This window comes from Amphimedon queenslandica, unplaced genomic scaffold (genome assembly GCF_000090795.2).
Source record: "Amphimedon queenslandica unplaced genomic scaffold, v1.1 AMPQUscaffold_13396, whole genome shotgun sequence".
Classification (NCBI taxonomy): domain Eukaryota; kingdom Metazoa; phylum Porifera; class Demospongiae; order Haplosclerida; family Niphatidae; genus Amphimedon; species Amphimedon queenslandica.
Window position 1 is genome coordinate 98519 of NW_003546368.1, and position 11394 is coordinate 109912.

The following is an 11394-nucleotide window of genomic DNA, read 5'->3' on the forward strand; positions in this document are numbered from 1 at the left end:
CAATCATCTCTTAGTACCAGCACCCAAGCTTTGGTCCAGGGAAGCATTGAAAATTGGCCCTTCTGGTAATATCGCTCGAGAAAATTAATCAACAGAATGTCAACAATGCACATATCAATAAATTCCTTTCTCATATTACTAATGTTACTCACATATATAATGCTCTTGCTTGGGACCACACAAAAGCTTTTTCTCTTATTGAAACCTTGTTGAACAGCAACACAGATTTATTAAAAACATTTGCTGCATCTAATAGTGACTTTCTTACTAGCATTGTGAACACTCTCTTTAATATACAAGACACCAGTACCTTTATTGCTGGAGTGGTTGATGATATACTAATAGTGGTACAAGAACTGCTGCAGTTAAATAATGTCTCTTTTTCACTACCTACATCTTGCAAACAAATTAGATATGAAAAACCAAGCAGTCTTTCTGGTTTGTATACTGACAACTGGATGGACAAGGCTACCATATCTGGATATGAGTGACTTTACGGTGAACTGTCCTTCTGGGTTTAGGCTGAGGAGTTAGAGCTTGTGGTAGACCAGTAACATACAATGGTAGCTGTGTATCAGTTCAGTTCCCATCTAATTGTATCAGTTAGTCTCAGATATGTGATAGAGTAACAGCCGAATATCAATATAATTCACCAAGTGCATTTTCTATTGACCTCAATTTCTTTTATGTTGATGTGTTAGTATTACTCGTGAGTCTTCTCGTCAACATGTCTGGATACTGGCAAATGACATAACTGACACTTATAACAATTATCCAAAAATTATTTGTCCATGTTCAACAGGGAGCTCCCAGACTGTCCCCATCTTTTGTGAGAAACCAATATTACTGTGAGTCTGGTAATCAAGCTTAGTTGGACCAACATATTATTCACATCTGATCCACACTGGGATGGTAAAGGTTGTGGTTCTTTTAAATCACCTTGTTGTAATGTTCCTGGTATCCCATGGTTTCACAGAGACTATGGTAGCAATACCACTACCAGCTATATTGAGTTAAGGGTGGGTGCTGGTGAAGAGATGAGTGATGAAGACAGTCCTGTTAGTTATTATTAAATTTACATTAAGTGAATGTATGTGTATAATGCTGTAAACAGAATGTAGTCTGCCTCAATTATTTTATTTTGTTTTCTTGAAAAAGTTAATTTCCACAAAGATTGAATATACAATTGTAGTGTGTAGCCAGGAACAGTAGTGAATGGACAATCAAGCTTTGACTAATAATACCAGTCAAGCAATTTACTGTTACTTCATAACAATTTTACATGAAGTTGACTTAACCATAACTGTTATCATGAGCAAATATAAAATTTAGTTATTGTTCCCATAGTTCATGTTTATTTTATACATTTACTTGTTGTTTATTCATTGCTCTGTTTACTTAAGTAATGGTCCACTTAACTCTATAATCATTATAAGCTATTTATAGACATAAGTAAATATGGGATTAATGGAATGATTAAATGTTTATGCACATGTTTGGCCCATTTGTTAATAAAGATTGATCAAAATCATCATTTCCTATAAAATGTATGCATACATTAAGTTGCATCCTAAGATCTACTGTGATTTTTATCCAATGGATGGACAAGAAAAAGTCACTTATGAGTCCTTAGGACTGAGGCTAATGTTTGAGTGCTATATATCAGACCTCAGCTGCTGAAGAGAGGAGAGCTTAACATAAGTTAACAACCTAAGAATATATCTAGAGCATCACAAATTTTCAGATAACTACATTATGTTCATCATTATGCTGCCCTTCTGCTGATTACTTGTTTACTTCACAGTGACTAATTATGTACTTAATATTTTTAGTTATTTTAGATGAGTTCGTGGGCTGATATAATTCCTACCATCCATAAAAGTGTGTACATTCACTTAGTTTTATTCAGTTACATGTTCTGAGACATTTTGTGACTTTAAGATATCACAATGGAGCTTGAAGTTGAAAGTAAATTCAGTTATGAGTCTTTGGGACAAGACACCTTCAAAGCTGAGAGTAATTTATATGAACTGTGTCCAGTCCCACCTGTTGAAGAGAGACCAACAACCAGGAGAACTGAGAGGGAGGGCAGGAGAGCTGAACAACCTAAAGATATAAAGAAAAGGCAGCAAACAACATGGAATAATAAACCAGTCATCATATTACTGTCACTGATAGTAATACTACAGGTTGGTATCCTTTGCTTGTTACTGGCTCAAATGTCTACAACAGATACAGCATGTACTACTGGAGCTACTACTGGAACTATTGCTGGTAACAATGAATATCCTAACTTCAGTCAATGGACTAATGATATAGTATCTAAAGTTAACAGCAATGTAACAGGGAGCCTTTTTAACATTGTCAATACTCTCTCTAATCTACAAGACACCAGTACCTCTACTGCTGGAGTGGTTGATGATATACTACTAATAGCACAAGAACTATTAGTACTACACAATGACTCAACTGCTTTACCCACCTCTTGTAAGGAATTGAAAAGCCGATCACCAGACAGTCCATCAGGTTATTATATGTTAGCATCAGCTAATGGATTAACTACTTACACTGCTTACTGTCATATGGAGGAGTTGTGTGGTTCAGGAGGAGGATGGACAAGACTAGCATATCTGGATATGTCTGATGCTACACAGAACTGTCCTTCTGGGTTTAGACTGTACCAGTCAGGAGGAGTTAGAGCTTGTGGTAGACCAGTAACAAGCAGTGGTGGCTGTGCATCAGTTCAGTTCCCATTTAATGGTATCAGTTATTCTCAGATATGTGGTAGAGTAACAGGATATCAATATAATTCACCAAGTGCATTTTCTAATGACCTCAATTTCTTTTATGTTGATGGTGTTAGTATTACTCGTGGGTTTTCTCGTCAACATGTCTGGACGCTTGCAAATGGCGTAACTGACACTTATAACAACCATCCAAAAATTATATGTCCATGTTCAACAGGGAGTACTCAGACTGTCCCATCTTTTGTAGGAAACCATTATTTCTGTGAGTCTGGTAATCATGCTGCTCATTGGTCTCCTGTTCTCTACACATCTGATCCACTCTGGGATGGTCAAGGTTGTGGTTCTCCTGAAGTTACTTGTTGTGCTGCTCCTGGTATCCCATGGTTTCACAGAGACTATGGTAACACTACCACTACTGACTATATTGAGTTGAGGGTGTGTGGAGATCAAGCAACAGCAGATGAAGACACTCCTGTTAGTTTTTATGAGATTTATGTCAAGAGAACGTATGTGTATAATGTTTTAAACAGCAAAGTAGCGCCTAAATTGTTCTGTTTTTGTTTTCTGTTAATTTCTACAAAGATTGACTATAGTGTGTAACCAGGAACAGTAGTGAATGGACAATTGGCATAATGCCAGTCAAGCATATGCTGTCATACTCAGAAAACTATTGTACCATAACATACATACATCACAGGTTCATAACAACACACATTTCATTTGCACTTAAATCAACTTAACCATTTTAAGGAAAGTCATGCATAGTCTGGGCCCAAACTAGGTAAGTCACTGAATTCTGAATAGCTGGCATCAAGAGTAATATAAAACTTAGTTATTGTTTTCATAGTTTATGTTTGTTTTAGATCTATACATTAATTACTAGTATAGCTAGTCTACTATGTCCTCCTTCTGCTGTTTACTCGTTGCTCTTGTTTACTTAAGTGATGGTCACTTAACTATAATCATTATAAGCTATTCTTAGACATGAAGTAAATATAGAATTGATGGAATGATTCAATGTACATAAATGTATGCACAGTTTTATAAGTTGCCTACTGTGATTAGTATCTATTGGAGGGAGAAGAGAAATTTACATATGAGTTCTTGAACGTAACAGGACTGATACTACCATTGTCTATGAATGCTGTGTCAAACCTCAGCTGCTGAAGAGAGGGAGCTACAGCATCACAGATTCTAAATCACTATAATGTTTATCATTATGCTGTTATCAAGAGTCCTTCTGCTGATTACTTGTTTACTTCACAGTGACTAATGATGTACTTACATGTAACATTTTAAGTTATTTTAGATGAGTCATTACAACTTCATACAATAGATCTAGTCTGTATAGGCTGATCTATTCTTATCATAATTTTTCTCATCCATACATTCATTGTATATATAAACTCTGTTTTATTCAGTTACATATTCTGAGACTTGTTGTGACTTTATAATATCACAATGGAGCTTAAAGTTGAAAATAAATTTATTTGCGAATCCTTAGGACAGGACACCATCAAAGAGAGTAATGTATATGAACTGTGTCAAGTCCTACCTGTTGAAGAGAGGGCAACAGCCAAAAAAACTGGTCGGGAGGGTAGGAGAGCTGAAGAGCCTAAGAATATAAAGAAAAGGAAGAACAAGTGGAATAAACCAATCATCCATACAGCATTACTGTCAGTGATAGTAAACCTTTGCTTGCTACTGGCTCAAATGTCTACATTATGTACATGTACTACTGGAGTTACTAACAATGGATTGCCTGACTTCAATGAATGGGCTAATGGTGTATCACAAAACACCCTTCAACTATTTCAGAACAATACCAACTTTACTCAACTTGATAAACAAATCTGACAAACTACAAGAGATTCTGCACAGAAGCTCATTAACATTGTCAATACTCTCTAATCTACAAGACACCAGTACCTCTACTGCTGGAGCAGCTGATGATATACTGCTAATAGCACAAGAACTATGACTCAACTGCTTTACCTACCTCTTGTAAGCAATTGAAAAGCCAATTACCAGACAGTTCATCAGGTTATTATGTATTAACATCAACTAATGGATCAGCTGATTTTGCTGCTTACTGTATGATTTTGCTGCATTCTTATGTCGTCGTATGAGATAATCGAATTTTGATACTATTGGCTTGCCATATGTCTGGACCCGTTTAACTTTTCTTTTTTCAGTCTTTTGTTTCAAGGTTAAGGTAAGAAAAAATATCTAGAAATAATCTAAAACTGTTCCCTAACCTCTCATCAAACGCTAGACAGACAATATGAGCAGAGCTTTAAGGAAAGCAGTTTGAAAACTTGAAGGAAAAGAAAGAGATCCATCTTGCAGATGAAGGGATATCAGCCCTTGAAGACGTACCGGAGCTATGTGAGGAAAGAATAATGATTAGTAGTTGCATGTACACTCTTTCTCTCTTAGTTTCTGCTTGTCACATTACTAAACTGATATTGAGCCATAACAGAAAGAATCATTGTTTTTAAAATTCTAATTATGCATACAATGATCAGAGTTAGTCTACCTGCGGAAATATTGAGCCTAACTGGACTCGAATATCTTAATCTTTTTAATAACCAGCTTGAGGTTAGAGTGGGGAATCACATAATTAATCTCTATAAATAATGTTAGGATTTGCCCAGTACAATAAGTACTCTACCAAAACTGAGGGAGCTTAACTTAGCGTAAGTACATAAGTATGTATGTACATTAGTCTGAGGATCTCACTACAGGTTAAACAGGTATGAGTTGCTAAGAGGCTTGGGTCATTCCCATTTCTTCAGATTCTGAACATGACTTACAACAACTTATCATCAGCTTCTTTCTCAGCTAACTTGCTTACCTTGGAGGTGAGGGAGAGAGAGAAGGAGGGATGCATTTTTGTTTATTATTTATGTCTCTGTTTGTTTGCTTTAGGGTGTCTAAAAGCTCTCTTTTTGGGCGATAATGATTCGAACAGATTTCATCAACCTTGAAGTGGTAAGTACAATGAAATTGACATTCCTTTTAAAGTCATTCCTCAGTTGATCCTGAGAGATAATGACATTGCTGATGTACCCTCTACCAAGACTACCATACACGCTTGTCAGAAGCTGTCCACACTCTAGCTGCAAGGGAATCAAATAAATGTCCTACCACCAGAAATGGGTACGATTTGAAACACTCTTGTTTGAAGATTATACATGTGTATATCTTTGACAATCTCTCTCTCTTAGCTCGTTTGAATTTCTTAACGGAGAAGAGTTGTTTTAAAATATACGACAATCCTTTGATTGAAGAGTTACAGAGTCTGTCCACAGCTGTCAAACAACTCTTTGATTATGTAAAGACGGAGGAATACAGACTGTAAGTTGTTTTTTAATAATGTGACTAGTTCCTAAACTTATATATCGGCTTGTTTTTGTTTGCTCAATAACTCTCTCTGAAATTGTAATAATATTGGATTTGATCCAAACTTTTTGCATAGCATAAGGGCATCAATGTGTATCAGGAAATACAACGGCTGTGTCTTTTTGAGCTAAAAATTATCATAATATTTGACCACAACACTCTCTTTTTCTCTAGTATATGCTGAGTTCAATGAAGCTGGAAAGTTTACAAAAGTCAAGAGAGACTATTGTTCGGCTAAAAAATGTCGCAATACCAAACGCCATAAAGTACCTGCTTTATCAGGGCCAAGATGGAACTTGTAATTATTCTCTGTATCAGTTTTACTCCCTCCCTCCCTCTCTCTTGTCTTTCATTTTTTAAATCATCACCTCACTTTTAGTTGCAAGTACACATACCAGCAGTTATTCAGAATTGTAATGTTGATAATAATAATTATTATTATGATTAAAAATTGTACACAACATTATTCCTTAAGCCTGCTAATGCCTATTGTAAACATTAAACAAAATAATGAATTCCACCTGGAGGTGTGGCCGGCCGTGTGGGAGAGGGCGGGATCATAGATATTAGAGTTTAATTTTTGTTGGGGCGGCGGGGGTGAGCTTAGGCTCGCCCCAAACAAAATTAATAATTACAGAAGTACATGTGCGCATGCACAATATGCACACCAGATTCGAAGATTAAGACCATGTGAGTTCTCGTGTATCAAGTATTAACGATGGAACCTTGCTCTAAAAGACTTAAATTTGATATTTCTTTCTTTGATGACGAGTCATATGATGATTTCTACCACTCAGAACCTCTTATTATTACTTTCAATCAGTCCACTGATCAGCTTCCTTTGATGGGTGATTATGAAGATGAGGAATATACTAACCTGTTCGATTCCCTCCCAAATGAGGTAATACAAGAGATATGCATGATGCTATCACTTAGAGATAAGATGTCTCTTAGATTAGTCAATAGAAGACTCTACATGATATGTTCTGATCCTTTTTTGTGGAGAAACGTTGTGATTGATAATGCATATAAGACAAATGCTCCATTCATCAAGTCGGCTTTACAAACATGTCGCCCACATGTACAGTCACTGAGTTTAAGGGGAGAGCTACCGTTCAGTAAATATCAACGAATGATTGTTAGCTTCGATAACATTCATACTTTGAATCTTTATGGGTTTTATATTTCTGTCAATGCTTTGGAGAAGATTTATTCAGCTTTACATCATTTGCAGTTCTTAAGCCTCACTTTTGCTCACAAGTTTCCTTTTTCTAGTGAGAAATTTTTTGCAATTTTTGCTAAGTTAAAAAAAGTTGTACTGGTTTACAATTATTCTAAACCGGTACGATTTTTTAAGCTATGGTTGTTAAACAGCTGCTTACCTCAAACATTTATTGTCGTTTCAACTTATGGCAAGCAATATTGGTCCAGGAATATAGACCATCTCCCCAATATTACCCATGCAGCTTATTTCGCAACTTATAGGAAATTTCGCCGACCATTGGACTTTGATTTTTATGACATACCCGATTACTCACTCGAAATTGGCCCTAATAGTTCTGAATCTGTTGCTGTGACTGCTAATGGGGAGCTAATGGTTACAATGAGGGATTTGATCACACCAGCAAATAATGATGTTAGTCAACGATATGCTGTTTTTAAAGATGAAGCTGTCACTCCTGGTCTGTCAGTTTATACCAGTCAATATGGAGTTAACATTACTGTACTTGGATTTTCTTTTGTAACCGTATCACTTGAGTCCTTTTGTATGATTGTCAAGGAGACCCCAAACGTATTGGAGGTCAGTTTGAAGGAAAGTATTATATCCGACTGTCTTGATGTTTACATGGTTCCATTATCTGTACACTGCCTCAAGCTAAGAGGATTAGATGCGTCTCTTTTCTCTACTAGTTCCAGAGATAGCATTGACTTTGATGTAGAACGCTTTTGGAATCTTTTGTCGAAAATGAAATATTTGGAATATTTGTCAGTCAACTGTTGCTCTTTCTCACCACTTAACTCCAACTCACAGCATGATGGACGTTCAGCAAGAGTCCTAACTGATAGAGAATTGGCAGTAAAGGAAAGTGTTATTGGTCACATCAAGAGAATGACCAGACTCAAGGGTCTTAACATCTTTGAATCTATTACAACTGAGGAATTAGACTATTTTATTAGTCAACATTTGCTTTTGATGATATCAAGTCTGGAGTCTCTTCTCTATCTGGAAATCAATATTTCATATGCTACAGATATAGCTACATTAAAGTTGTACAATATTGAAGGGCTTGAAACCACTCTTTGGAAATGCCAGAAACTTTTGGTTCTTATCATTAGGTGTTCACTAGTCAAAGCTATAGAAATACCAGTAGATCCAGCACTATATGGTAACCTTACTCATCTCTGGATCGATTGCCAACGTAATCCAATAAATTTAGCATTTGGTGATGCCCTGTGTATTAATAGTAAGAAAAAATTGAAACATTTACTCTTGAGACGTCATGATGTCAGCATTGCAAAAGATTTTCAGGATAAAATAATAAAAGAGTCTGATTTCATCACCCTTTACGAAGCTACACAAGATATTTTTAATCGATATGACCAAAATAGAAGTAAGAATTGGGGTGAGCTGTCATTGCTAGACTTTCATATAGCAGAGTTTTCAACTTTACATTAATTAGAAAAAGCTGTTAATTTAGATTAAGAATTGTTGTTTTTAGGTTTATTCTATTTATAGTTTTTGTTTTCTTTTTGTTTTAATATTATTATTATTTATAGTTGTTTTCTTTTTGTTTTAATATTATTGTTATCATTTATAGTTGTTTCCTTTTTGTTTTAATATTATTGTTATTATTGAAATAACATGAAAAGTGAAGCAAAAACCCACCCGTCGTCAAAACAATGGCTGCATATTATGTTTTGGCTTCATTAACAATTATATCATCTATACGTAAGAAAAAGATGTAGTACATGTACAACAAAATTATATACCGTATTTTCTGGATTAAACACCCAGACATTTATTTCTTAACAGGGAAAAATCACATTATAAGAAAATTTTAAAACCTAAAGTCAAGTAGAACACATACATTGTAACATTTGAAAGTTTATGAACAGTACTCTAATAATTATTAGGCTACTAAATAAATTAGGCTAAATAAATTAGGCTAAAATGATGTTAATAAGTGGGGCAAGCATGAGCAAGCCCCACTCAGGCGAAGTCTCCCTCCCTCCCTCTGTATGTATGCATGTACATACGTCTCCAGTCACACCTATTCTGGTCACACTCCATGTGTACACTACTCTCTATTTAAAATCAATTAGGGTGAATGTAAACATTGAAGGGGCGAGCATGAGACATCAATTAACAATTGAAATTATAATTGAACTAAATAAAATCAATACAGCTCTTAGCCTGCATGCATATTCAGAAGCACATGCCTGAAGAGGAGTATAAGAACACTATTTGAGATTGATGTGTTATGTAAGCTGTCACTTGGCACCTTAAGACATAGCGGCCCTGAAACAATGATGTTTCCTGGAGTGATTTTTGACTCTCTTCTTTCTCTTGTTCTAGTATATTCTGCTGCTGGTTTGGAGTGTGGAATCTATGTCAGTTCATCTGATGGTATCAACAATACCTCTTGTAAGACTAGGGGAGTTGACAACATCAAATCACAAGTATGCGATATTGCATACTACCTCCCTTGTTCTGTAATCAATGATACTAATAGCTATTGTCATGATGATAGTACAGGGCAGTGTTACATTAACTGCACATCAAAGGCAATACCTATTAACAATATATTCACATGTGTAAAATGTAATAAATGTGGGTTTCTAATATTTATTGTAATAGAAATATTACCTATTACAATCATGGTATTATTAATACTAATATTTAATATACATCTAACCAATGGATCAATTAATGGAGTGGTATTCTATTCACAAATAATATCAATAAATTACTTTGTTTATTATTATTATACTTATTATTATGCTGATTATGACACATATTATTTTGATATACTACCTCTGACTGAAATACCATGCAATATATTTAGTTTAGATTTCACTCCATTTATTTATAATTATTCTATGTGTATATCACCTAATACACCACCATTAGGAGTAATTTCCTTTTGGTATGTGATAGGATTATATCCATTGCTTCTCCTCCTCTTACTCTATGGCTGGATAACATTGTATGATAAAGGCTTCAAGTGTGTAGTATTTATTACTAGACCATTTCATCGTTGTATGGCACGTTTCTGGAGTATGACTGGCATTGAACTATCTTTTACTCATTCTATAGCATCAATATATATACTCTGCTTCACTCAATTAGCTGCCACTTCCTTTAAAATACTGAGCATTGCTCCTAAGAATGAAACACTTGGTATTAACAATACCAAATTCTATTACGACATAAAGCAGGATTACTTTAAGGGGGTACATGGTGCTGCTGGTTTTTTTGCAATCTTAGTGTTATTGTTTCTGATTGTTCTACCAACACTTTATATACTCTTTTATCCATTCAAATGGTTTCATAAGTTATTGGATCGTTTACATTTGAGGAAACAGCTACTGATAACACTGGCTGATGTGTTTACTGGTCCTTATAAGAATGGAACTGAGAATACTTATGATTATCGTTTCATGGCTGGACTATACCTACTGGCAAGAATAATCATTTTGAATCAATTTATTTATGGTCAATGTTTTGCATTTTCAATACCAATCATTCAAGCTTGCTGTTCCTTTTTTTTAGCAGTAATCATTATCATTTTTCGTCCCTTTCGAAGAAATATTCATAACTTTTTTGAATTTTTAATTATGTTTTTAGTGACAGCACTTGGATGCACAATTAGTGTTGTTTTTCATTCTGATGATGATTTTAGCAAAGTAAATGTAATTTCAATATATGTCTTACCATGTGTCCATATTCTAATATTTGGCATTTTTATACCTTGTTGTATAGTTAAACAAATAGACAAAATGATAATGTCATGTCATCTTTATCACAAAAGAAATAATCCAGTGGCTAACAGAAATCAAGAAGAAGACTATCAGCCATTAGTTGGTAATGATGATGATTGGATTGCTGATCGTATGGAGAATCCACAAGAATATGATGAACAACATGTTCCTGGTAGAATGTATGATGCATCTGAAGAACATCAACAACCCATTACTATTGCTACAGTTGCTACTTATGGCAGTGTTGATGAAGCTACTG

At 35.0% G+C, this 11394-nt stretch overlaps 3 long non-coding RNA genes across 3 annotated transcripts; all 3 read left to right on the forward strand.

Moving 5' to 3' along the window:
- The first annotated feature begins 4681 nt into the window (after window positions 1-4681).
- On the forward strand, window positions 4682-5436 carry LOC109582196 (uncharacterized). The gene is made up of 4 exons (XR_002184959.1): window positions 4682-4962; window positions 5023-5135; window positions 5187-5348; window positions 5394-5436. It is a non-coding gene; the product is annotated as an uncharacterized LOC109582196 (long non-coding RNA).
- A 109-nt stretch (window positions 5437-5545) lies between these two features.
- Window positions 5546-5828, forward strand: LOC109582197 (uncharacterized). The gene is made up of 3 exons (XR_002184960.1): window positions 5546-5611; window positions 5679-5741; window positions 5786-5828. It is a non-coding gene; the product is annotated as an uncharacterized LOC109582197 (long non-coding RNA).
- A 3-nt stretch (window positions 5829-5831) lies between these two features.
- Window positions 5832-6388, forward strand: LOC109582198 (uncharacterized). Its single transcript, XR_002184961.1, has 3 exons — window positions 5832-5909; window positions 5978-6107; window positions 6327-6388. It is a non-coding gene; the product is annotated as an uncharacterized LOC109582198 (long non-coding RNA).
- Window positions 6389-11394: the final 5006 nt, after the last annotated feature.